This window comes from Sylvia atricapilla, chromosome 15, assembly GCF_009819655.1.
Source record: "Sylvia atricapilla isolate bSylAtr1 chromosome 15, bSylAtr1.pri, whole genome shotgun sequence".
In the NCBI taxonomy this organism is placed as follows: Eukaryota; Metazoa; Chordata; class Aves; order Passeriformes; family Sylviidae; genus Sylvia; species Sylvia atricapilla.
In genome coordinates this window covers 6,076,250-6,102,081 of record NC_089154.1, presented here as the reverse complement: position 1 = coordinate 6,102,081, position 25,832 = coordinate 6,076,250, and the positions used below count along the sequence as shown (strand labels likewise).

General features: G+C 49.2%; 1 protein-coding gene across 6 annotated transcripts in view; it reads right to left on the bottom strand.

The window, feature by feature from the left end:
* Window positions 1-23,228, bottom strand: part of EPN2 (epsin 2) — a 54,288-nt gene extending 31,060 nt beyond the window's left edge. For 2 of the 6 annotated variants that reach the window (XM_066329859.1, XM_066329863.1), the window contains exon 1: window positions 10,788-10,918. The gene's annotated coding sequence lies outside the window, so the exon portion shown is untranslated. Of the gene's footprint in view, window positions 1-3,918; window positions 4,001-10,787; window positions 10,919-23,142 lie in introns of those variants that run through there. The other 4 variants (XM_066329860.1, XM_066329861.1, XM_066329864.1 and 1 more) reach the window with 4 other exon arrangements.
* Window positions 23,229-25,832: the final 2,604 nt, after the last annotated feature.

Here is a 25,832-nt window from a genome sequence, read left to right as displayed (position 1 = left end):
CCCACCCTGATTTTAGCTCTGTCCTGCAACACTGAATGTTCATCTTTCCCTCTGACTCCTCCCTATCTCCTGTCTTTTCATACTGTACACACCAGAGTTTCCAAAATCCTTCCCAAACCAACCCACCTCTTCTCCCTCTTCCTATCAGACCTGTCTAACGTGTCCAGCACCATCACCTTGGCAGGAGAAATTCCAGGGGAGATGTCCCTGGAATCCAGCAAACTTGGATTTACCCTGGATTCTGGCTGGCAGGAAATAGAACTCAAGAATACTGAATAATATAAAAATAATTCGCTTTGGTCAACTTCTGTGGTGCCCCAGTTCCTGATTCTGAGCTATATTTTTAAGTTTAGCTTTGATGGAAGTGAATCACTCAAAGATTTTTTTAAAAATATCAGGACATTTGATATAAGGATTTTGCCTCATTTTGCTGCTTTAAACTTTCCAATTCCTTCATTCATGCACCAAAAAGACATCCTTGTTCAACAATGAAAATATTTGTTATTATTTGATTATTACTTTGTTGATTTTTGTGGAATTAGGAAAAAAAAATCTGGTTTGAAAACATCAGTGAATCCCACATTCTCCTATGCAGATATTCAGAAATTTTCAGCTGTCAGCATAACAATTCCTCAAGTTTTCTGAATCCACCCTCCAGCAGTAAAATTCTACCTACTCTTTTATCTATTCTGGATATTTAGACGGAAAATTATTTGAGTGGGAGGCAGCTTGTTCGTTTCAAAGAGGATGACAAAGACTTGTTACTCAAAAGCATCTGTGCCTGTTCCTTCATTAAAGGTCATTTTCTTCCAGTCAGTTCTTGCAAAGAACATCTTCTACCCCCTTAGCTTTGATACCAAGGATTGTGTCCTTGGGACTCCAGGTATCTCCGAGGGAACCCACAGGGAAAAGGCAATACCTACCTCTGTTTCCAAAGCAGCTGATTGTGGCTTGGGATATATTAAATAAAATGCAATAAATCCCTTGTGTAGCACTGCTCCTCCCCGTCCCTCCCAGAGCTGCCTGGTGATTATTGTTTTGACCATTGTTTTCGTGCAAGTCATTAAAAACACTCTCTGGTTAGATTTAGAAGCAGCACACGAAAATGGGTTTGAAACTCACCCACTCCATTTTCTCTCTCTCTCTATTTTTTTTAAGAGCTTTCCACCTAGTCCAAATGCACAGAAGAAATTCTAGCCCATTAACATCCATCAGAGAGCAGTAATGAATTCATCAATATTGCTCCAGTCCGTGGGCACGGCATCGTGCTGAATCATTTGGTAACTACATCTGCAGCAGGAAGGGCTCACACAACGCTCCCTGCCCACACTGCCAGCAGCCACCTCCCTGAAGAAGGAAAAATGAATGTATTGAGATCTCCCTCAGCTCTGTTATCCCTCTGGATGGGGCTGGTGGTGCCTCTCCACACCAGGATTCCCACAGCCATCGAATCCTGCCTGGAGCTGCTCCCCCTGGATATGTCCCTCCTTTGCCAAGCCACCTGCAGGCTTGCAAGGAGCTTTCTCTTTCCTTCTATAAATTAGACAAGGATTGCGTTTTTCCCTGCTTTTTAATGTACAATGCAAATATGTCAAGCCTTAAATAGAGTATTCAATTTGCAAAGGAAAAAAAAAACCACACAAAACAAAACAAAAACACCACAACAACAAAACCCCCTCAACACCAGGTTACTGCAATGACCCCGAACTGTGATTTTATTTTTGTGTCTATTTACAGAGCTATGGAGGGACAAACTTATTCCTCCAGCACAAGAAGTTTTCCTACCAGTGAAAGGTCTATGCATAAGAAAAGCTAAAAGCTACCAAATCAGCCAGTTTTAAAAGAAAGTAATTATCAAGCAACACAGAAGTTTAGCTGCCAAAAAAAAAAGCCCATACCTGTGGCTGGAGTACACAAGTATTAAGTTACTGTTCTCACAACAAAGGAAAAGGAATCTATTCTTGAAAAAAAAAAATACATCAGCCTTAATGATATAAACAAAATTATCTTTAAATGTAGATTGGAAACTACTCTGCCTGCTTTGCCTTGCCCAGGGATGCCAAGGCTGGTGGGCTGTGCAGTTTCCCATCTCTCTAAATCCCTTCCTTGCGTTTACACTCTCAGTTCTAATGGTATCTTTAATTAACCCCACGAATAAATGGGGTTTTGTTAAGGTAGCCCTCACAAAGCAGGTACAGCCAATCCAGCTCTCAGCACCTCTGCTGCCTTAACACAGATGATGTCTCACAACACAGACTCACACATGTGTCTACATAACCTCGACTCCCACGGCTTAATTCAATTAATACTATTAAATCTTTAATGCTTGCCTTCAAAGGCTTTTTTTTTTTTAATTTTTAATAGCTCTCATAGGTGAGCACGAATGCTTTAAGTCTTTCTGCTATATTTTAAATAAACTCCTCTTTTCTCTCCACTTTGATGTTTGCCTTTCTGACAAACCTCTGCCCTGTGAAGCTGCTGCGACTTTTGTTTGGTGCTGTTTTGTGCGCAAGGATGACATTACAAGCTCCAGAAGATATGTTAATCACCGAGCTGGAATCTGGGATTTTTTTAATTCCTCTCACCTGCCCTCTGGGCTGGGAGTTGGCATTAGAACGGCTTTCATCAAAACAATGAAACCCAGAAGGAGAGAAGAGGCATCTGGAGGGAGGGGGCTCTGATTTGCATGTGTTTAGCATGGAATCGGCAGGCGGGGCTTAATTCTCTTTTACTTCTCTGCTTTCCCATGAAGGGAGAGAATGCCAAAGTCACCGTACTTTATTGAAATAGTTAAAGTAGCAGTTTTGACAAAAGACTGGTAAAGCTGGATGGAAGAATAAGCCTTGTGGCATCTTCAGGCACATCTGTTTCACACGTTTAATGGTTTTTAAGTCTCTGAACATGTTTTTAACTCTCCCCTTCTCTCACTCCAACTGCCTTGAGACACCTCCCCACCTTGCCCTGCTCCCTTTCTAAATTTTGAATTTGTGAGACAAGAGACAAAGCTTTGACAGCACATTTCAGGCCTTTCTATCGAGCATAAACTACAAGAAGAAACTAAAAAAAAAAAAAAAAAAGCTAAAACCAAAACAAAACAGACTTTTCTCATCCTTTTAAGTTTATTTTTCTTCTGAGAAAGAAAAAGAAAACCCTTCTTAAAATAAAACTAAAAATCAGCATTTTCAGGGACAGGAAAAGGCAGTATAGTATTATATATACTATCCAAGCTGACACAAAAAAAAGATTAAAAGCCTGGCTGGAAGCCAAGGCATCCAGACACAATTTTGCACAGAGCATAGAGAACAAAAGTGTTCCTGCATTCAGGATGTTGGAGCGTGTTTCCTGCACTCACACCTGAAAGCAAACAGCCCTAAAAAAACAGGGATCCCAGTCAGCCCCAGATTAACAGATCCCTCACCCCTCCAGAGGCAAAGATGTGCTCATGCTTTGCTTGATCCAGACCATCTCCTGCAGAACAGACCCCTCCCTCATAAAGCAAATTAAAAACAGAATAATAAAGACAAGCTACAAAACTCCCCTGCTGTTCTTCACTCCTCAACATTTCAGCGGAGCTCCCATCACGCAGAGCACTCCCCCAAAATTCCAAATCTCCAGCCACACAACACGTCCTGGCTTTTGAAGCCGATGTAAATACTCCTGGAGGCATCCTATGGTCATATTAGGATGAAATTAAATATACACAGACACTGTTGGTTGGCAGACAGACACCAACATGGCAATTGCAGCACTCAGTGTGTTTAAAGCAGCAGGCCAGGCAAAAGGAGATTATTCACTAGGTAGTCAAACGTAAAAAAGAGCCAGACATTTCAGTCTGGCTCACAAAGGGGTCAGCGATTTGTAAATTTTAAACACAACACTTAAGCAGTTTTGCAGACTAAAAATCCTCTGATGATTTACCTCAGTGCTTCTCTGCAACAGACCAGTTTAAAAGTGATTTTGCTGTACTCGAGTTTTATACTTCAGCTTCTCTACAGGAATTCTGAAAGCCAAGTCAAAGCAATTATAAGCATTCCTGTATTTTACTTCCTTATTAAAGCTTCCCAAGAGAACCAGTAAACATATAAATATCTTTCAGAGGAGTCACCCAAGTACCAATAAAATCTTCAAAAAGCAGCTGCTTTGCTGAAAAAGTATGAAAAACCATGGGCTGCATAATCACAGCCTGGTGTGAGCTGTTCCTCTGAGCAGCAGATAGAAATTCCTGCCTTAAAAATACACATAAATTGAAAAGATTCTCAAAAATTACAGTATTAAATATTGATTTCTGATCTGCATTTGCATACTCCTAAGAAATGTAGTCACTATCACCTATGCTGCTTATCTAAAAACACTCCAATGGAGGCATTATCTTGACTTTCTGAGAAACTCTTCTAAATTGGTAGACAAAGTTTAACTTCATGAACTCTGCTCAACAACAGCAGCAAAATATAGTAACACTTCTCATAGGTAATAAGCATTCCATCCTTAGAAAAAAAAAATCACTGCAAGCAGCAGAACACTGCAAGAAGCAATCAAACCCCTGCAATAAGGCAGGATGGGCTCAGAAGGTAAATATTTCATTAGATAATACAACAGAGGGGAGTTTATGCTTTCCAGTGGGCATTAGAGAAAGAGGTCTTCATCAAATAATTAAATACCTGGGCAGGGGCATTTTAAAGAAGCACCAGATCTTCCTTAGATCTGAATATTGAGGGTTAATGCCTGATCAGGAGCCTCTAACCAGACATTACCAGTCACAAACCAGCAACGGCACAAAATGGGAGGGTGTTTCTCTGATCAATAAAGCGAATAATTAAAAATATTCAAGTTCTGTTTTCCAAATAACAGTTGCAGTGCTTTCCTTTACGTGCACCATGTGGCAGAGCACACTGTGCCTGACCATCCACCACAGAACAGGCGTGTTAAAACAGCTCTGCAGATAAGGATTAATTAATGATCTTCAATTCTGGCTGATTTCATAGGTTAGAGCAAACATCTCTGCCTTACTGCTGTTGTCACAAGCCTCATCCCTGTCCAAACAGAGCTGAAAGTCAGTAGAAAAGCAGCTTCAGCAGCAATTGGGTCAACAGATTTGGCTGAAGAAATCCTCATCACTAAAAAGAAAGAAATAAATAAAAATGAGAATGACAGAACTGAGGTGGATGCTTGGGGTCTGCTCACCCCGACAGCAGCACACCCGAGGAACCTGCTGGGAACAGAATTCCTACCTAGAGGGAAACGTGTTTGAAGGATTCTTTTGTGCTGCCATCTCAGGGGAGGAAGTTACCTTTAAAAATACTTTGTCTGGTCTCTCCCTGAGGAATATCAGAACTCTCTGTATCAGTTGTTTCAGTTGGGGGTTTGTCCCACAAAGGTTTTACTCGTGCACTGCACAGCTCTTACACCAGTGAGCAATTTACTCATGCGATTACTCCCAGTGGACTCAGAAGAACTGTGTGAGAAAAGAAGGAGCTTTGCCAACCTAAAAGTTGCACAATCGGGGGGAAAAAAGTACAACCAACCCAGGGAGGAGGATAAATTACAACTGACAAAAACTACAATCAAGAAATAGCTGGTGACAGATTGTTATTTAAGTACAAGGAAGTGATTTAAACAGGAGCAGTTGTAATAAGATTATACGATTCTCTATTAAGATTCTTAAAATGTCTTTGTTCTAGCAAAGCTCTGAAAAGACCATTGCCCTTGCAAAGGTTCAGAAACGACTAAATTGATGTTAAGTCTAGAAATTAATATGATTTGGGAGAATAAAGATAAAAATGTAAAAGAACATCCCAGACATCATTAGTACCCTGTCACCCGTGCTGGTGTTTTTCCCTAGCAGGGATACAACGTGTGTTGTAGCATTTCTTTATGGCAAAACTCAAACCCAACAAAAAGAAGTAGAGAGCTTGCTCTGCCTGGGTTTCTGCTTTTAAATAATGAAAACTCCCAGGTTGATTTTAGAAGCCATCACATTATGTAAGTGACATCTCCAGAAGGGCAGGGAAGTCTCTATGAGGTTATACTGGGGAGAGATTCAGTCAGTGTCTGGCTGCTGAATTTCAGCCATCACCCCCCAGACTCCATCATGTATTTTAAGTAATAAGCTCTAAAACTACAGCCCCCCAAACTGGCCATAACTCCTCTAACACTGAAAAGCAAACAAGGCAAGGGAGTCTTCAGATTTCTGTCTGGTAGGGTGAACATAAAATATCTCTAACTAAGGTGTCTGCCATGGTTTTAAACTAATAACCAGCTTTGAACTTTAAAAAAAAAAAAAAAATTTATTACTTAATCTGTACAAGTATTGTTCACTGAGTGCTGCATTCTGAGAAACAAAAAATCTTTAAAGAGCCAGGTCTGTCCCAAGCCTGCAGAAGCAGCACAGAGGCCTTCTCCTGCCTGGGTCACCCTCCAAACTCTCCTGGAGCTCACGACCATTTAGGATTTATTATATGGCAGCGTGAAAGGCTCAGGCACTGCAGACAACGTGGCTAAAACAGCTCTGGGAGGAGAGGCAGGAGCAGGAGCAGGGTGGAAGGAAACAGCAGAGGTCTCATACACATATTTCAGCTAATTACTCGAGGCAGCTCAGGGAGCTCCACTCCTGATGGTGGAAGGAAAACTATGCCTTGAAAACAATTTGCATGGATCACGACAACAAGACAAGAGTGAGGCTGAGTCCCTCCAATCTTCCCCCAGCCAGCTCCACCATAAAACTCAGGCAAGGGGAGCCTCCAAGGCAGAGCTGCATCCAGGCCTGGGCTGGGACTGGTTTCACCCAGTCCCAGAGCAGAGGCAGCTGCACTCACACTGCCAGTGGGGACCTGTCCCAGCCTGAGCTCCCGCTTCCCCACCTGCACGGAGCTGGATTTTGCAAGCCAAGGCACAGGAGGCGGGAACAGCCCCGGCCTGACCTTGAACACAAGCTCCAGGCACCAGTTAGAGGCATTTATGTTAACAGCCCTGGGTGACAGGAACCAGAGACACGCTATTAACAATTAATGCAACGCAGGGTATTGGCGCTGAGATCAATTCAAGTTCAATTTTTGTAACAATACCAGAAAAATGAGCTGAAAATTATCTGTACAGAAGAAAAGCATCTCGCTAGCGTAATAACTCAAAGTTATGTTTCCATATAAAAAGGCACAATAGTGAATTACAAACTGAATTCTGTAGACACCTCCAGTGCCAGTGCAACTAACAAACACGAAGTATTCTATGCTGATTTTCTAATTAGTATCATCACTCATACAAACTCCAGTATTAGATATTCACATAGAACTCAACCTTGGTAACTTAAGTTACTCTGCTTTAACTCTGCCTAAATCTCTCTCTGATTACCTAAAGAAAACCACAGAACCTTCTGACCCAATTACTTCACCTTCATCAATGGTCTGGAGCAGCATCATAAAATCAAGCAAACCCCAAATTTGGAAACCAGAGACAAAGCTGTTATTTGTGAAATGATAAATAAAGAATACCAGTTTTCCTGTAGCTTTCTACCTGCTGCATCACTTACTGAGAGGCTCAGCCCATCAGCCACTGAATTCTAGATCCACACTGAAGCCCAGAGTCTCTGAATTCACTCTCACATTCAACCATTCTGAATTCTTTCTCCATGCAGAACAGAAAAGCAGTCCTGTAACAACCAGCTAAACTGATTAACTCAGACTTTTTAGGGTCTGTTACTCAGCACAGCCCAGTCTGTACCAAACCTGGAGCAGACCTACAATCAGCCCCAGCAGGTTTTATTCCAGAGGACAGCAATCCATGTTGTTCTCCTCCATGGAGTCTCCTGCCTTCTTAATGAGCAGCCAGGCTACTGAAACACACAAAAACCTGCTGTTCTTTGAAGCACTCAAGCCAGCAGGATACTGGTACGTTTCGATATTTCCCCTGCACAGATCAGAGCCAGGCAAAGTGGGAAAAGAACATTACAGGCGTTCCTACAAAGCAGGCACATTTCATTTTCTATTAGCAACATCCCAAGGGACACTTTAGCGCTCTGCAAATATGGCCCTGCAACACTGGGAAGTTGCTTCCTGAGTACCAGTCATTAAAGAAAGACATTGGAGTAACTTACACTCTTCTACACCAAGCAAAAGCCAGAGTCATTTCCCCATCCTACGTACGAGACCTAAGAAAAGCAAGATCAGGAACATCATAACTACTCTTTAATGTATTTCCCCTAAACTGATTATCATTTAATGATTTCTCTCTCTCTCTAAAGGAAAAAAAAAAAAACCAACCACAGAAACAAAACCCCGATTTCTGTATCAGGAGAGACTATCAGCATTTTTATGAAGTAACAAATTAGGCCTTTGGCATTTCCCAGCAGCGATCCAAGATTTGAGGCTCCTTAAAAGCTCCAAGTTTTAAAGCAATCAAATGGCTGACAGCTGGAACAAAACTAGCATGATTAACCAGTTATGTAAATAATGATGTGGTCAGTGCAAGCTGAATTAATTTCTGCTGCCTGCATTACACTGGACATCAGACGTTTGTGAACTCTCCATTAAAAGTGACTGTAGGAATAATGGAAGTGAAAACCAACACAAACATCACCAGCCAGGCCACCTGACACTCAGGGATCTCTCCTGTGGTCCTTCCACAACCACCAGGTAACTCATAAACTGCTCTTTTTTAGCCCAGATATTACCCACCACTGCTCAGCTTCTACCTAGGCAACAAGTCAACTACTTTTTCTCAGGAGACAAGTCCATGGAGACATGGAGAAAGATGGAGAGAAGCTATTTACTTACAAGGGCTTGGAGTGACAGGCCAAGGGGGAATGGCTTCCTACTGCCAAGAGCAGCGTTGGATGGGATACTGGGGAGGAAGTCTTCCCTGTGAGGATGGGGAGGCACTGGGACAGGTTCCCAGAGAAGCTGTGGCTGCCCCTGGATCCCTGGGAGTGTCCAAGGCCAGGCTGGATGGGGCTTGGAAAAACCTGAGATAGTTGAAGGTGTCCCTGCCATAGCAGGGGCGGGACTGGATGAGCGTTGAGGTCCCTTCCAACTCAACCCATTCCGGGATTCCGAGATCCTGTGAGGATTACACTGCATTTCTCAAAGGCTGACAACAATCCTCATTCCTCAGCAGCTGTAAAAGTCAAGCTGCTGTGTCAGAGAACTGTTGTGACACAGGTTACTTCACGGAATCAAGGAAGTTACAATGGGCACCCCCAAGTCAAACTTCCTCAAATGTGACCCACAGTCAGCTTGGCCTTATCAGAATTCGCCTTCAGGAATGCACACACACGGATCATTTGTGCTCGATAATTTTTGATAACACAGGTAAATATTTAATATGGGTAAGATTATCTCTGAAATTCTGTCCAGTTAGTTTACCATTACTTCGAGCTTATAAAGGAAAATTTATCTAAAGTTTTGATTCTTCCCAGTGAAATTCTAGACTTGACTTTGTTCAAAAATAACATGTGAGAATCAGCCAAGACAAACATATTTAGAAGTGACTCCTAAACAGGCTGCATTTTGCTAAAGATGCCATTACAATACATTTCTATTTCTAATTCTAAAAAAACTATTCGTCCCACATTTCACACCCCAACAATACAATTTCTTATGACCTTGTGTCTCACGAAACACAGCAACACACCGGAATTATGCAAGAGTTCTGTATTACCATAAAACACACATTTCAGTGGGGAGAATAATAAAACTTAATCCCGTGGCCTGATTTGCATTTTGAACTCCTCAAGTCGGACTCTATAGCCCATAACATCTGCAACAGCTCCACAATCCTAACAAGTCTTTTAGGCCTCCTGTTGAAAATGGATGAGCATGTAGATAATTCAGGTTAATTTCTTAGTAGATGAGAACAAGAAATATGTGCAACTGCTGTAAATTTAAAATCTCACTTGGCTTTTCAGATCAGTGTCGATATCGTACTCGAGAAGGGGGAGGGGGAAGCATTACACACCCATAAAACTGAGACCAAACGCTACCAGTTTAAAAGCCTTAGAGCTTTAAATCTTTAACATGAATATTTTAACATTTACATTAAAGCCTAACGGCTTTAAAATAGGGGACTTCCATTGTGGGCAGCCTGTGATAATTACTGTTTCAATACGTTTTACAGCAATAATGTAATACAGCTCGCTGACTACCCAACCCTAATCTGTAGCATCACAGGTACTGCAGGTAAAAAAATTTAAATATATATATATAAAGTATGCATCAGTGTAAATATATAGAAAGAGAGAGAGAGAGAGAATATCACGGAACTACAGAAAATCACAGAATTATTTGGGTTGAAAGGGCTCTCTAGAGACCATCTAACCCAAGCCCCCTTTATAAAACACCCTTAAAAATTATTAAAACCATTAATACACATCTCTCAAACAACGCTATCACTGAAAATACAACAAAATAAACGGCGGCCCCGCCACGATGGAGGTGAACGACGCCGGGGCGGGGGTCGGACGGGGCGGACCGGAGCCCCCCGCCCCAGCGCCGCCGCCGGGAGCCCCCCGAGCCCGCAGGCCCCGCCATCCCCCGCAGCCCCGGAGGCCCATCGGGAGCCAGGCCCGAACCTGGAGCCGCGGGGGCCGAACCCATCCCCGCCGCCGCCCGCCCAGCCGCCCACCGGCGGCAACAAAAGGCCGCCGCGGCCCCGCGCCCTCCCCGCGGGGACCCCCGGGGGGCCCTTCCCGCGCCCACCCCGCGCCCCGCCGAGGGGGGAACGGCGAGGCTGCGGGGGGCCGCCCGCCCCTTCCCCTCACCCAGCAGCCCCGTCCCGCAGCCCGCGGGAGCCGCGCTGACCTGCGGGCGCGGGGCGGGCGCGGTGTCCCGGTGTCCCGGTGCCCGGCGGCCGCGGGCTGCGCTTGACACCCACACGCACCATCCAACATGGCGGCGGCGGCCGCGGGGAGGCGGCGGAGGAGGCGGAACCGGCGGCCGCGCGCGGCCCCGAGGCGCGGCCGCGCTGAGGGCGGGGGGGACGCGGCGCGGCCCGTCCCCTCCTTCCCTCCCTCTTCCCTCCTTCTCTTCCCTTCCCTGCCCTCCCCGCCGTGGCGCGGCTCCCCGCAGCCCGAGCCGGCGCCGCTGAGGAGCGAGGCGGGCTCGGCCCCTGAGGCGGGGCTGCGTTGGGTGGGCGCCGCGGGAGCCCCCTCAGTGTCACAGCGCCCAGGGGTTCCCCCACAAAAAAAAAACTGGGTGAAATAATACAAAGAAATAGTCCGTCGTTACGAAGTAACCACAATTGTGGGTCAGGGAACGCCTTATAAGAGAGGGTCCGGGGTTGGCTCTGATGGAAGGAGGACGCTTGGGGTTCTTCCTCAGTGCTCCCAGAGACCGGGAGGAACTGGTTTCAGGGCTAGAGATCCCGCAAAATCCAGGGACAAAAATTATAAAGTAATGACTATCGGTACACAATAACCACATTTATGGGTCAGGGAGCGCTTTAGAGAGGGTGCAGGGCTGGCTCTGCTGGAAGGAGAAGGCTTGGGGAACACAATCCCCCTCCACACTCACAGCACCCCGGAGAAATAGGTTTCAGGGCAGGGTGGCCTCCCAAAAACGGAGGTCCAGTGTGGGCTGGCAGCCCCCAAAGCAGAATCATAGGATGAATTCGTTTGGAAAAGACCCGAGATCATAAAGTCCAACTTGTGGCTAAACACTTCCTTATCAACTAAACTATGGCACTGAGTGCCACATCCAGCCTTTCCTTAAAACCCTCCGGGGACAGTGACACCACCACGTCCTTGGGCAGCCCATTCCAATATTTAATCATTCTTTCTAGGAGAAAATTCCTCCCAATGTCCAACCTGAACCTCCCCGGCGCAGCTCCTATTGCTTAACACGGCACAAATACTCCACTTTCCCCCTCTCGCTGAAGATGCTGGTATAAAATAACCACATTTACAGCTAAGGGGACACTTGATGGCCACATCCATGGATCACACTGGGTGATGAAGGGGAGCTCAGCAGGGACACAGAGGCACGAACGTGGCAGGAGGACCGGACAGCCTGGGTGGGTCAGAGCCCACGTCCTTCCCCTCGGGATAATGACTAAACCAGTGTCCGGCACCGTGGGCTGGAGGAGGTTACTGGTCCCATTGTAGTCCTCCCTGAATATATTTGTTCCCATCTTAAAACCACGAGACAATTCCAGGAAACGGGACAAGTCGGGATTGGCGCGGGCCAGGGGAGAAGCTGGATAGCAGAGCTCTGCTTGGATCACTGCTGGCACAGGGCAGTGCTGCTGGTTATTTAAAACCCAAATTCCTGAGGAATCGTGCCTTACAAAAAGCATAGGAAAACAGAAATGTGGAGCAAAATCCAGTTTGTGACTCACTGCTTTTAAGTGAAAGGAAGGTCAGGCTGAGTGCTTGCAAACTTCATCAAATCCCGGAACATTTCGGGAGGGACCTTAAAAATCATCTTGTTCCAAACCCTGCTGGGACAGGGATGCCTCCCACTATCCCAAGTTGCTCCAAGACCTGTCCCACCTAGCCTTGGAAGCTTCCAGGGATGGAGCATCCACCACTTACAGCCCAGCCCTTCCTCCCATGGAGCCACTATCAAATCTGCCACAGATTTGAGGTTTAAATACAGAAGAATGAGGACTGCAGTGAAACACTGAGTGAGCTGCATTAAAAGCAACTTGTTTAGAAATGCTGCACATTCCAATGCCTCGAACACCATCTGGGAGCCAGGAAGCTCCAAATCTTCTGCAGCGAGCTGTGATTCTGGCTTAGCTGTTAACCTTGAGCTAGGCAGGATTAAATTCTGGGTGAAAAAAATAAGGGATCAGCACACATCTGATAGTATCAGCAGGAGCTGAAAGAATACTTCCCCCCTTTTCTTCTTTGCAAGAAAACAGCAGTGATGGAAACCCAATGTTTCTGTGCACGTTCATTAATCCTAATGACCAGGTGCTGACAGCTCTAAAGGAGAAGAAGAAAGCTCTCGGTCGAAATAAAATGGGAAGAACAGGATTTTTCCTGCTGCCTTCTCTCCTACCTGTCCTTCCAGATCTGGGCAGACAGCTCTCCAGAGCAGGAGGCAGCTTCCTCTCCATTCCCAGCTCCATCCCAGGTGTCTCTCTACATCATTAAGTGTGCAAATCAGCAAACCCAGCAAAAACCTCCTGCAGCTGGCACACTTCCACCAAAAAAACTGTTTCCTATCAACCAGATCAAGCCCCTTAGTGTGAGTAAAACAAACCAGCCAACTAAAATCACTTATTTTTTAATTATTATATCCTTGTTAATGCTTTAAATTGCAATGTTCCTGCTACCCTGGGCAGGTAGATGAGTGGTAGAGCTGCACCAGCAGAGCTTTGCCCAGGCTGCACTGGCATGTTCCCTCCTGGTGGCTCCCTGAGAGGACTCGTGGCAGTGTATTTACATCTCTTGTTTCATATTAGCAACAGGAGGTCACTGAGTCAGTCCTGTGATTTTAAACGTAGGAGCTGATGTAGAACACTTCCCGCTGCAGCCCTGCCCCATCCCTCCTTGGATCAGGCTGTACCTGGATATTGACCCGTGCCATCTCTGCTCCTTCCCAGCCCACAACATTTCAGCTGCGTTGGCAAACCCAGAGTCCAAGGGCACGATTTGCAATCTGAGTTGGGCACTGGGAGCTGTGGCACCACCCTGATAACCAGCAGAGTAATCCACATGGAGAAGGCAGCTCACAGACTCCCAGGATATCCTCGGGATATGGAAGGGACTCACAAAGAACATCAAATGCAACTCGTGGTCCTGCATAGGACAATACCAAGGATCAGGGACACCTTTCATTAGACCAGGTTGCCCAGAGAAGCTGTGGCTGGCAAATCCCTGGAAGCGTTCAAGGCCAGATTGGATGGGGCTTGGAATGACCTGGGATAGTGGAAGATGTCCCTGCCTATGGCAGGGGTGGAACTGGAGGGGTTTTGAGATCCCTGTGCCTGAGAGCATTGTCCAAACGCTCCTGGAGCTGTGGCAGCCTTGGGGCCGTGACCATTCCTTGGGGAGCCTGTTCAGTGCCCCGCCATCCTCTGGGTGAAAAACCTTTTCCTAATAACCTAAACTTTCCTGGCGCAGCTTCATGCCATGCCCCCAGGTCCTATCGCTGGTCACCAGAGACAAGCTGGTGACAGTGGATCCACCGAGTGGGAGTAGAGGGACTGTTAAAAGGCAAGGAGCAGGAGGATAAGGAGTGGGATGTCTGGAATGCAGGAGGCTCTCCCAGAGAAGATGAGGAAGGCACATCCTCCCCCAGCTGCCCTCCCCACAAACCTAGGGAAGAGCAGCTGCCAGGAAGCCCCAGGAGAGCCTGTTCCACAGCCATAATGGGAATATCACCCACGTGGGGCTGAGCACACCACTAATTAGCTAATGAGTTTGTTCCAAATGTCTGGCCACGGTGCGAGGGACAACAGGAGCAGCACTTGAAAAGCCCCAAACAATGACAAGTGCATTTGTCTGTTGTCGCTGACCCCAGCCCTGCATTAACAAATAGGTCACAAACAACGGTGCTTTGCAGTGATCTAATCCTCCAGCCATATGTCGGCTGCCCGAAAAAACACTGCACAGAGAACGCCCCAAAGCTCTGCAAAAATCCCAAGGAAAACTCGATAAATATATCCCTGCCATTTGAAATTTGATTTCCTCACTCTATTGTTCCTCATTTCCTGAGAGCTGGCTTGGTGGATCACATTTTCTGCTTCTGTCTCCAGTGCTTGTAAGCAAACAAGACTGAATCTCATTATCCTGATGCATGGCCCTGGCTGCGTGCAATCCGATCTCTAAATCACAGTCATTTTGCTCCATTACTGATTTTCCTTCCCACTCCTAACCTGCAGGTCTTCAGAGGAATCAATGCAGAAATAGAGACGAGCATCACCTAATGAAGGTGTGTGCCTAATGCTCAGTGCTTCAGTCTGGATTAAATAGCCAAGTGAGAAACTGCCTCGTGTCTCAGGAGGCTGGGCACCCTCCACTCCAGTGGCAGCTGGAGCTTCCCAGCCTTCCCGGGAAGCCACATGCTTCCACATGGGGTAAATGGGGACTTCAGTCCCTAAGAGCCCAATTTGGGAAATCTGCTAATTAAATAGTCTGGGCAAACACAATCATCATTGTCCTTAGAGCCAAAGCGGCGAGATGTTTCTCAACAAGCACAGACCCTCCCCGGAATTTTCTGAGCTGTCTGCATGTTGCTGACAGTTATAGAGAATATATTCAGATTATACAACTTGATGTTCACCCCGGGTTATTCTCTCCTGGATTCATGAATATTTCATTGAAATATGCAAAGTCTGAGTTACAGTCTTGTCTGCTTCAATTAGACACAGGGATCCACGGGGTCTGCAGCCCTACCACACTTCCAGGGTTTGTCTACAAAGCATGGAGAAGCAAAATAAGAGTTTAGCTCCCATCATATTTAGCCTGGCTTCTTCAAATATCTTTAAATAAGGGAGAAGAGCAGAAGGATGGGAATGAGGGAGAGTAGAGCCCAGTGAGCCTGTGGCTGAGTTCAGCTGGAAGCAACCCAAGCTAATCAGAACAGAGCCAGCAGGAGGGGGCTCGTTCCCTTCGTGATGCAGACAAACTCGTAGAACTGTTTCCAATGCAAATATTCCTTTTGACAAGTTCAAAATTAATACACCTCTAATATGGGTATTCAAACCAGACCTTTTCTGAACACGTTGGCAGATTCATGAAAAGAGAAGGGAGAATGCAAGCCCAGCACATTCTGATTTTCTCAAAATGAATGTGCTCTGACAGTGCAAGAGGCAGTGACGTTTGAATGTGCTTAGTTCTAGTAATTACTAAGTGTTGTGTTTCTTTAGAAGCTGGAGCTGTTCTCATCTGTGGGCACCTTCCCTCATTCCTTTCTCCTTACTGCTCCGGAGGTGCAGTTTCTCCCATGCCACAGCAAGAAGCCAAGGCTACTGTGCTGCTTACATTAAATCCCACTGAAGCCTGGGGGTGAAATTCCACAAGTTTTAATTGACCTAAGTCAGGCTGTTGTGGTTCCTGCCCTTCCTCCACCACCCCTTCCCATTCCCTCCCTGCCACCAGCACCAGCTTATACCACCTGTGGTGAAGATTAATCACTTTTGGGGGGGGAGTGTTGCTTCTCAGCCAGTTGAGCTCCTTGAACCAGCTCACCAGAGGCTCAGATCAGCACCCACATCAGCAGAAAAGAGGGGACAGGGCCATGCAAGGCCACACTGACTGCTGAGGAGGTATTTTTCTGGGTTTATAGGACACAAGGAACACAGTTGACCTCCAGAGCCTGGGTCTGCTGCTTGTTTCCAGGCTGGGAGCACTCACCCATTAGGACCATCTGCACAGTTTGGAGTGGCAGACTCAGGCCCAGCAAAGTCAGGCTCATTTATTGTTACCATCTGGCTCCCCGAAGCCAGTCACCAAGGCAGAGCCTGTAAGTTCCTGCTGGAGGACAGGCATTGCCTTTTGCTTGGTACAGTTTGTTCTCTCCCTCTTGACTTCCTCATTGTCACAGCGAGAGGACTTCCTGCCAGGATGGAGCTGATGGACAGCTGTCACCCATCAGAATTCCTCCTCCTCTTCATTCCTGCAGCCACCCGAAGAATGTCACCGGGAGAGTCAGACCCTCCCTTTTGCCCCAGGCCCATCCTCAGACTGATAGAAGCTCCATAATGACTTCCAAACTGTAGGATGACCCGTGCAGTTGCACAAGGATCTCACGTGGCTGTGGCTAGGGATTATCTTCACTCCTCCCAGCTGTTTCTAACCTTGAGGGAAAACGCCCCGTGGGCTTTGCTCTGAGGAATTTGTCAGGAGTTATGCTCCTGGCTCTGCAGAATCCTCTGGGATTCCTCTCCTCTCTCCTGCTGGGATTTTGTCTGGTCCTGGCTGGAAAGGATGGCAAAAGACTTTGTACACTTGTAGAAGAGGAGGAGAGTGATGTGTACCTACAACCAAGGACCCAGCCTGTGACCACTGCTGGCAGAGGACATGGTCCAGCACAAGAAGTTTCCTTTTTAAGCACAAAACCCCAGAAAGTATCACCTTCCCCACAGGAATCAGATGCAGCAATTAATCCACCCTGTACCTGGGGAGAATCAGGGGTACCAACACTGAAATCAGCATTATGACATCACAGCATGGTGCTCACAGAGATTTGGTGCATCAGTGGGACAACTGGAGCTTCCTTCACGTGTGCTCTGCTCCCACAGCATCCAATGCCTGGAAAGACACCTCAGCTCCAACCCTGGGAGTTGAGCTGCACAGCCACAGCCAGTGTCAGCTCAAATTTCAGAGCCTTGCTCTCAGACACCACAGATGTGACCCCTCCAAAGCACAGCAAGTACTGGAGGCTGTGGATATTTTGTCTTTTAAACGGAGAGGCTGGAACACTGCTGCCACATCCTTGGATTACAGCTGGATGCCCGTCACTGACAAGCTGGTAGCTTTCCCCCTTGACAGATGAAAACTGAGAGCTGTCTGTTTGGTTTGTGTTTGCACAGCATCCAGCCAGTCGCTTAATTAGTTGGCCCAGTCTCTGGGTTTCTGATTCCCACTTCTGCAAGTAACTTCCTCCATTCCCAGGCTCACAGAGCCAGTTGAAACTTTCATATCTGCATGCACGGTTGTGACTCCAAACTTGTCCCTGCTGCCCCATCTCATTCTCAATAGAGCTTCCCAGGAACTCAGTAAAAAGCCTTAAACAACACTGCAGAGCTGTAAATACATGGTCCCTGTGTGATAAACAAGCAGATTAAAAAAATTCACCAGCTGGGCTGGAAGAGATTCATGACAAGCCATCAGGACTCCACAAAGCAAACAAACTGCACAGCACTGCAGGCAAGAATTCCTCCAGAACGTGTTCAATCCTAACACCATCCAACCAAGCTGCTCCATGGATCAGCCCTGCTCTGAGCTCCTCAAAAACTTGGTGGAAGGAAAATGCTTCTCTTCCACAACAGCAAGTCTCAGGAGCCATCTGAGCACCTCAGCCAGTCAAGCAGGTTATAATTGGCTGTAATTAATACTCCTACGAGCTTCCACATTCTTATGGACTGAGATGGAGAAATATAAGATTGCTCCCTGACACTGTGAACATGAGAGGAAGTCAGAGGGGTCTGTTGCCTTCTGATTTTCAGAAATCAAATATTTCTGATAGGAGAAGGTAAGAGGCAAACACCAGCACTGCTAGGAACTGGCTGTGCACAGCCCCATCTTTTCTGGGGCACAAACCACAATAACCTCAACCAAAAATAACTGCAGAGCAAGTTGCTACAGACAGCAAGTTTCCTCCATCCCCCAAGACGCTCCCATGTCAGTCAGAGCGTTTTGGGAGGGGCACGGGGCGCAAACCACGCACAACCACAACAGATTTTAGCAATACTGAAAGTGGCCTTTGGTGAGACATCAGCTGAATAATCCAGTCCAGGAGGGTGAAAACTAAAGAAGCCCAAAATGCCTGATGTCATGAAAACCCCACACATGTCACCAGTGGGCTGGAAGAAGGGTTTGTGACAGCTTCAGCTGAGAAGTTCTTTGCACTCAGCAGGATCTCCAGCAGTTGGGGAGGAAGGGCTGGGCTGTGCAGGCCATTTCCTCCAAGAAGCCACCAACTGACCCTTAAATGAAAACTGACAGGCACTTCCACACAAGCACCTTGTGCTTTGCTCTTCCTTACGGGCTCGTTCCAGAGTGTGTCTGCATCAGCTTTTCCAGCTTGCATTTGAGAGAGAAACATGAGGCTCCAGTGTTTTCCCTCCAGGCAGGGCAGGACCTCTTGTTTGCTGAGATCAGAGCCTGGGGGAAGGCAGGGAGCTGGAGATGCTGTCACTCAACGGGTACCTCTTTCAAGATGCATCTTGCAGACACTGCTCCAGTTCGGGAGGTGCCCAGAATTACTGAATCCAAGGAGAACACAGCATGGAATTCTGTCTGCTCACTCACTCTCCTCTTATCAGAGACTGGTTTGGGTAGGGACCTTAGAGATCATCCAGTTCCAACCCCCTCCTTTGGGCAGGGACACCTTCCACTATCCCAAATTGCTCCAAGCCCCATCCAACCTGGCTTTGGACACTTTCAGGGATCCAGGGGCAGCCACAGCTTCTCTGGGCAACCTGTGCCAGGGTGTCCCCACCCTCACAGGGAAGAATTTCTAATACCTAATCTAACCCTGCCCTCCTTCAGCTTAAGGCCATTTCCCCTTATCCTATCACTACACACCCTAGTGAAAAGTCCCTCTCCAATTATAACCTCCCATTATCCTCAAACATTTGCTACAAACACTGCCAGTGCTCAAATTTTGGACTGGACACCTGGTTTTTAGCAGGATGGATGTTCTTATCTTCCCACACATTGGCTCCAGACCTTCATGTTTATCATCTCTGAGAGCAGAGGCCGAGAGCAGCACCCACGGGCTGTTTTCCTCAGCTCTCCTGGGTTTCTCCCAAAAGCTCCATCCCTGTGAAGCTCCTTTCCCCAGACTCTCCATGGACTGGCACATTTTCCACCCTCAAGCCTAAAGCCTCCCCTGAGCCTTGCAGACACGTGGCACATTCCCTAAGCCTTCCACACCCAGGGGTGCTCAGGGAGGTTTAAACACATGCTAAAATGATTTACTGAATTGTCTCTGCCCCAGGGAGGCAAGAACAGCACAGCTGCAAACCACTGGAGGCTGCATTCCTGATCCCAGCTGAGGGAGCAGAAAGCAGGTTGAGATACAGAATTTGTGCTAATCTGGTTTCCAGAGGGAGAAGACACCAGTGCCCACATTGAAGAGGGGCTGTAGTCCCTTCCCAAGCTATTTTTGAGGGTCTCCCATAAGTGATTCCAGTCTTTTGTGCCAACTCCAGGCTGTTCCTGTTGCTCCAGAGGTTCCCTGAGCTCCTCCAGCCACCTCACCCTCCACATTGTCCCCTTCACCTGGAGCTGGAGCTTGCCCACAATCAAACTCTTGCCCCTGTTGCTGATCTGAGCCCTTCCAAAGCTTCCTGTGCCTCGTGATGCCTCCAGCCTCCTGCTCCCAGGCAATGCCAGAGCCTGAATCATGAAGTGTGCCAAGCTGGGACACACAAGGATCATTGATCCATCTCCTGGCCCTACACAGACACCCCGACAATCCCACCCTGTCCCTGAGAGCATTTTCCAAATGCTCCTGGAGCTCTGGCAGCCTTGGGACTGTGACCATTCCCTGGGCAGTGCCCAGCACTCTCTGGGGAACAACCTTTTCCTAATATCCAGACTAACACCCCCCCCCCAGCATGAAATGGCACTGAAATCCCAGCAGGGCCATTTCTCCAGCACAGCAGGACATCACCATGTAACATTGATGTGACAAATGGACATAACACACCACTGTTATGAGGTCCTGCTGCCACCTCACCAGCAGCTCAGCCTGTAGTGACGATCAGCCCCCCAGCAAAGCCCAAAAACCAGCAAAACCAAAACCCAAACTCAGTTCCTCTTTCAGCCTGGGAGAGGAAGAGAAGGGAGGAAGGAGGAAGGGAGATAACAAATCTGCATTTCAGATGCTGTGAAGAGAACACAATGTAGAAAAAGATATTTTACAGGATTTTGCCAAATGCTTGGCTTGCTACTGCATCTTGTGCCAAGCACACCTACATGGGGAGGGTTTTCATTACCTGTGCTAATGTTAGTGCCTTACATCATGAGCCCTGTCAGAGCAATGCTGTTCCTTTGCCATCAGCTTCACAGGGAGGGGGCTCAGGTCCCCGTTTTCCTGGGGATCTCAAACTCTTCCATTGAAGCAAATGCTGTTTCCAGCTCTACAGGAATACTTCAAGAGAAAGCAGTGCCTTGGCTTCCTATTTAAGATGCAGAATTGCCTCCTAGGCGTGCGGCATTTGCTAAGAGAGCAGAAAGCAAGAACACACATCTTAGAGAAACCCCCTGGGCAGTGTTCCTTTAACACAGGCCAGATCCTGCTCTCATTTATACACAGATATCTGGAGAGGCTTCAGTGAAATTACCCTGGATTGGCACAGCTGATGTGTCAGAAATCACAACCCAACACAGCCCTTGGGAGGAATCCATCAGTTTTATTGTGGCTTCCTGAGAAATCTGCACTCAGTTTTTCCTCTTGCCTTACACAAGCAAAAATCACCACTGAGGAAAAGCACCCTTAGAGGGCTCTGCCACCAAAGCAGCAGCTTTAGTCAGCTTGGTTTTCCAAAGGGCAGCGGGTGCAGCAGCACGGTATGGGCTGGGACAGGCAAAGCCACGTGCGTGGATTCTCCCGTTCTTTGAGGCTCATTGCAGCCCCAGCTGATGACAGGCTGGGCAGAGTCCTCGCAACTACTGAATTACTAAACATTTACTGCAGTTGAGGAAAGAGGTCAGAGCAAGGAGGGACAACCCAACCCTGGGTGAGACTTCAGAGAATCCACACAGGTCCATAGGGGAAAAAAAAAATATATATATAATATATATGGGCAGCACTGGACAGTGTGGCAGCAGAAATAAATCAGAGTGACAGCAGCTCTGGGGGGACTACGGGTGGACTCCCGAGTGATTCCCTCGCAAGAAAGGGCAGCGCGGAGCATCCGGGGAATCCACAGCTGCACCTGCATCCGTCCGGCCACACACAGAGGCCTTCAGTGCTCCATCTTCCCTCCGCTTCCTCCCTCTTGTCCTGCCCGCCTGTGCCCTGAATAGGCGGTTTCAGGAGGAGCACAGTGCCCGGATTCTCTGCGGTTTCGCGGAGCATCCGGAGCTCCGCTCCAGCGGCCCCTCCGCCGCCCGGGATGTGGCACCGCGCACATCCCCAGCCTCAGCAGCCTCCTCCTCCCTCCGTGTCCCCACCGCTGTCACCACCTGCCCTGGCACTGCCCAAATCCCTGCCACACTCCTCTCACACCATGCTCAGGTCACCTCTGTACTGCCGGTGTCCCACAGCCCCGGGAGGCGTCACCTGTCCCCCACCCCACCCTCATCAGCCCTGTGGGGAGGGGACACGTCCCCAAATGTCCCCCCAAAGGCAGCAGGGTGGGTACGGAGGCGAAGGAGGAACCAGGGCCGCTCTTGCCACACTTCCAGAGGAAGGCGTGACGTGAGCTGTGGCTTAATTGGTTATTAATAACTTCTTTGTTAACCAGCCAGCCCTAAGGAGGAACCGAAATTTGACTGTCCCGGTGGAGAGCTCCGTCACTGATCATTCACCATTTCTCCCTACTTCTTTATTATTATTATTATTATTGTTATATTTTTGTTCCCGGGAATCGCAGCCCCTCCCTCCCCGGGTGAGTCACAGCGGTGACAACACGGTCCCCTCACCTACGCACGCGGCACAGGCTTTCTGCGCTGGGGATTTTTTTTTCTTTTTTAATTCCTAGAAAAATAACAGATGCTCTTGTTGAGGGGGAGATTCTTGGAATCCGTTCAGGCCCCTCGGGGCTGTGCCTGGACGTGGCCAATTTGCCGGTTCCCCTGGAACAAGCCCGCGGAACTCCCCTGCCCATGGGTGGTGACTCCGCCAGCCCATGCCGAGGCCGAGGAGCCTCCCCCCATGGCAAACACCGACAGCAAACACTCTCCACACCCAAATCCCACGCCTCCTGCCCGCTTTCTTGGGAACTTCCAGTTAAAGGCACCCTTTTCATTTGTCTCCTGTGCGAATCAAAGCGGTGCTGTGACCCTCTCTGCTGACAGAATGCAGCACGGGGGGACTTTCTAGCTTCAGCTGTCTGGGAATGGCTTCTGAGGACCAACGAGAGCTGGCAGAGCATTTCCCACTGCCATCCATGCTGCAGCACCAGATTAGCTAGGAAATTTTAGCATGGGGGCCTCGCCTTCTCCATAGGCCAGGCAGGCAGCCCAGCACCAAGGATGAAGACTGGAGGCCGGACACAGTTGTTCATACTGGGAGTCACCATCAGACATTTCCACAGCAGGATTCAGCAGAAAACACTCCTCCCACAGCTTGGAGCAGAGCCTGACCCACGTGAGCGCACCCAGCAGGTCCCAGAGTTACCCCCAGGTGTGTCAGTGACCACAGCAAGGTGGTCACTCAGGACAGGGCCAAGGGCCACCCACAGCCATAGAGCACACGAGATCTGCTGCCAGCTGGACACCGAGTACCTGCTCCAGGCGGGTCTGGACAGCTCCATCCTCTCCAGGTGACACCAGGGAAGACACAGCCACCATACAGAGGGACAGCTCACCTTGTGCTCTTGGTGCATCCCAGGGAACAGCAGGATCTCAGGAGTAGCTCCAAGACACAGCCACAGGAGAGAACACTCCCTTCTCACCAGCCCAACCCCAAGAAGTGGCCTTCACATCCTTTTATAGAGCCCAGGGAGGCAAATAACCTCTAGCTGTGCTGGCCCTGATGATTAACTCGTTAATGGTTCACACCTCTGTAAAGGATCCTGGCCTGAGCCCCCATCCCAGCCATGCCCAGAGCCAGGGACTGACAGTGACCTCATCCAGCAGCCCCAACCTGAGTCCTGGGAACTCCCAGGAAGCCTCCACAGCTTGTTCTCCTGAGGCTGCTCTCTCTGGGCTCTCCCTCCTCACCAAAACTGTGTTTGGCCCTTTCCCAGGAGGCCAATCCCAGCCACCATCCAAGGCTGTGTCCCTCCTGACAATGACCCCATCAGTGATCCTTTCTTGTAGGTTTGGGGATGATTTCCACACCCGAGGCTTCCTGACTTCCAGTTCTTTTCCAGATCCATTTTTGGGGCCAAAAGCAGAAAATGGGGTCCAACCCCCAGCTGCCTGCCCTCGGCCTTCTCCCCTGAGAGCACAGTCCCACTTCCTAACCCACCTACATCACAGGCAAGCTCTGATTTACCAGCCCCAAAACCCCAATGGCAGCCCCAAGCACCCATGCTGACCCTGGAGATGCAGCTCCACATCTGGAGACCGCCAGCACCTCGAGCCTTTTGTGGCCACGCTGGACCCAGTGTGGCCAGTTGTCTCTGGGTCTGCTCCTCCTGTGAATGTTTTCCTGCAGGTCCTGTGGGATAATGTGAGGTCCAGAGGGGTCTGATCCTCTGTCCTCAGCTACGCCAGGGTGTAAATGGTGACACAAGTTTCTCAGTGTGGGCTGAGAGGTTGGGTTACACACAAGCTCCGATGCTCAGGAGTCACCGACGTGGCCTCTGCTCTGGGGGGAAAGTGCTGACACCGAGATCCTGTCTGGGGGCCCTGATGTAGCATTTTTTAGCCCAGGATGTCACTTCCTCTCTGCACAGGGCCTCAGTGGGGCTCCCACTTCCTCGAGAGACATCCGGATCCACATGAAGGGCTGATACCATCCTGGGGCACACAGGCAGCTACAGCCTTTTTCCTCCAGGATTTATCCACATTCACCATCCTGAAGCCCGGCTGTGCTGTGTTCCCAATCCCCAGCACGGTTGTGGGACAGCACCCATCCTTCTCTCCCTGCTCTGGGAGCAAAGCCCTGGAGCTGCAATGAGCCAGCTCACCTTGCCCAGCCCTGCACCCTGCTCAAAGCCCCTCGGGAGGTAAAGCCAGGCTTGAGACACCCCCTCCTCTCCCATGGGCAGAGCCAGGGGGTCACTGAGGCCAGAGGGGGGCCAGGGAGCCCGGAGTGGTGTCCATAACGAAGCTCCCCAGGCCGCAGAGGAAGGGGAAGAGGCTCCCCTCCCTCCTCTTCCTCCCTCCCGCGCGGAGATTTTGCAGCCAGGTAAACACAGGATGTTGATGAAACAGGGCTGGGTACATTGGGCAAGGCGGGAGTCAGCGGGAGCTCCAGGCGGCTCCCAGCGCCGGGAATGGCCCTGCAGCTGGGAAAGGGCAAGTCCAGAGCCCCTGGCACCTTCCTCTGCCTGTCCCCAGGGTGATGGAAGTCCCCTGCCTGCACGGAGAGGCAGCGTGGGCTGGTGGCCAAGCCCAGGGCAGGGTGGGCTCCCACTGCGCGGTGCCCTCCCATGGATGATCCATGGGATCCCTTGGGATCTCTTTGCAGGCTGAGCTAAGCTCAGTTCTTAACTCTAAAGTTCACAACAGCAACCATGTGTCGCCTCCTGTGTCCCTCTGAACACCAGAGACACGCAGGGCACGGGGGTGAGGGGACAGACCCCCAGGGTCCCACCCGGCTGGCACGGCCACTCGGGACGGGACACCCGGGGAGCTGAACCCTGCAGCCTTTGGCTCCCGACACAGAAAAGGGTCTGCGGGACCTCGCCTGCCGCAGACTGCTCTGGCACCAGCCCAGCCTCTCCTGGGGGACAGGTGCTGCTGTCACCCGCACCCTTGTCACAGTAACCACGAGTGCTCAGGGACAGCGGGCCACCAGCGGGCCAGCAGCGAGCAGAAGGGAGCTGGAGCCTGCCCGGGACAGCGGGAGGGATCGGAGCGAGGGAAGGGCGTCGGGAAGGGGTTGTGATGTGGGAGGTGATAGAGGTGTCAAAGGGGCTGCCTGCCTCATTCAGCCGGAGTGGAGGGGCAGGTGGCGCTGTCCCCAGTGTCCCCAATGTCCCCAGTGTCACTTGGGGCACTGCTGCCATCTGCTGGCAGGATCCCATTCTGCTCCGGTCCTGAGCCTGGGGACCCTCTGTGACCCCACTGTGACCCTACTGTCCTGTGACCCCTCCCGGGCACTGTGGGACCACGAATGGATCCAACCCGGACATCCCAAAGTGAGCCCAAAGCCTCTCTGCTGCCCCAGGAAAACAAACCCCAAAACTGCTCCCGGTGTCCCCCCCGGCACAGCTGATTGTCACCCTAATAATCCACTCCTGGGCTGCAGGTTTCTCCCACACCAACCCCTTCCAGTGCCCAGACACCCTCCCTGCCCTATTGCTCTCCATGTGGGGTGGCCTGGAGTGGCCTTTGCAGCATCCAGTTTGGGCTGATGGACCAGAGACAGGATCAGGCTCTTGGC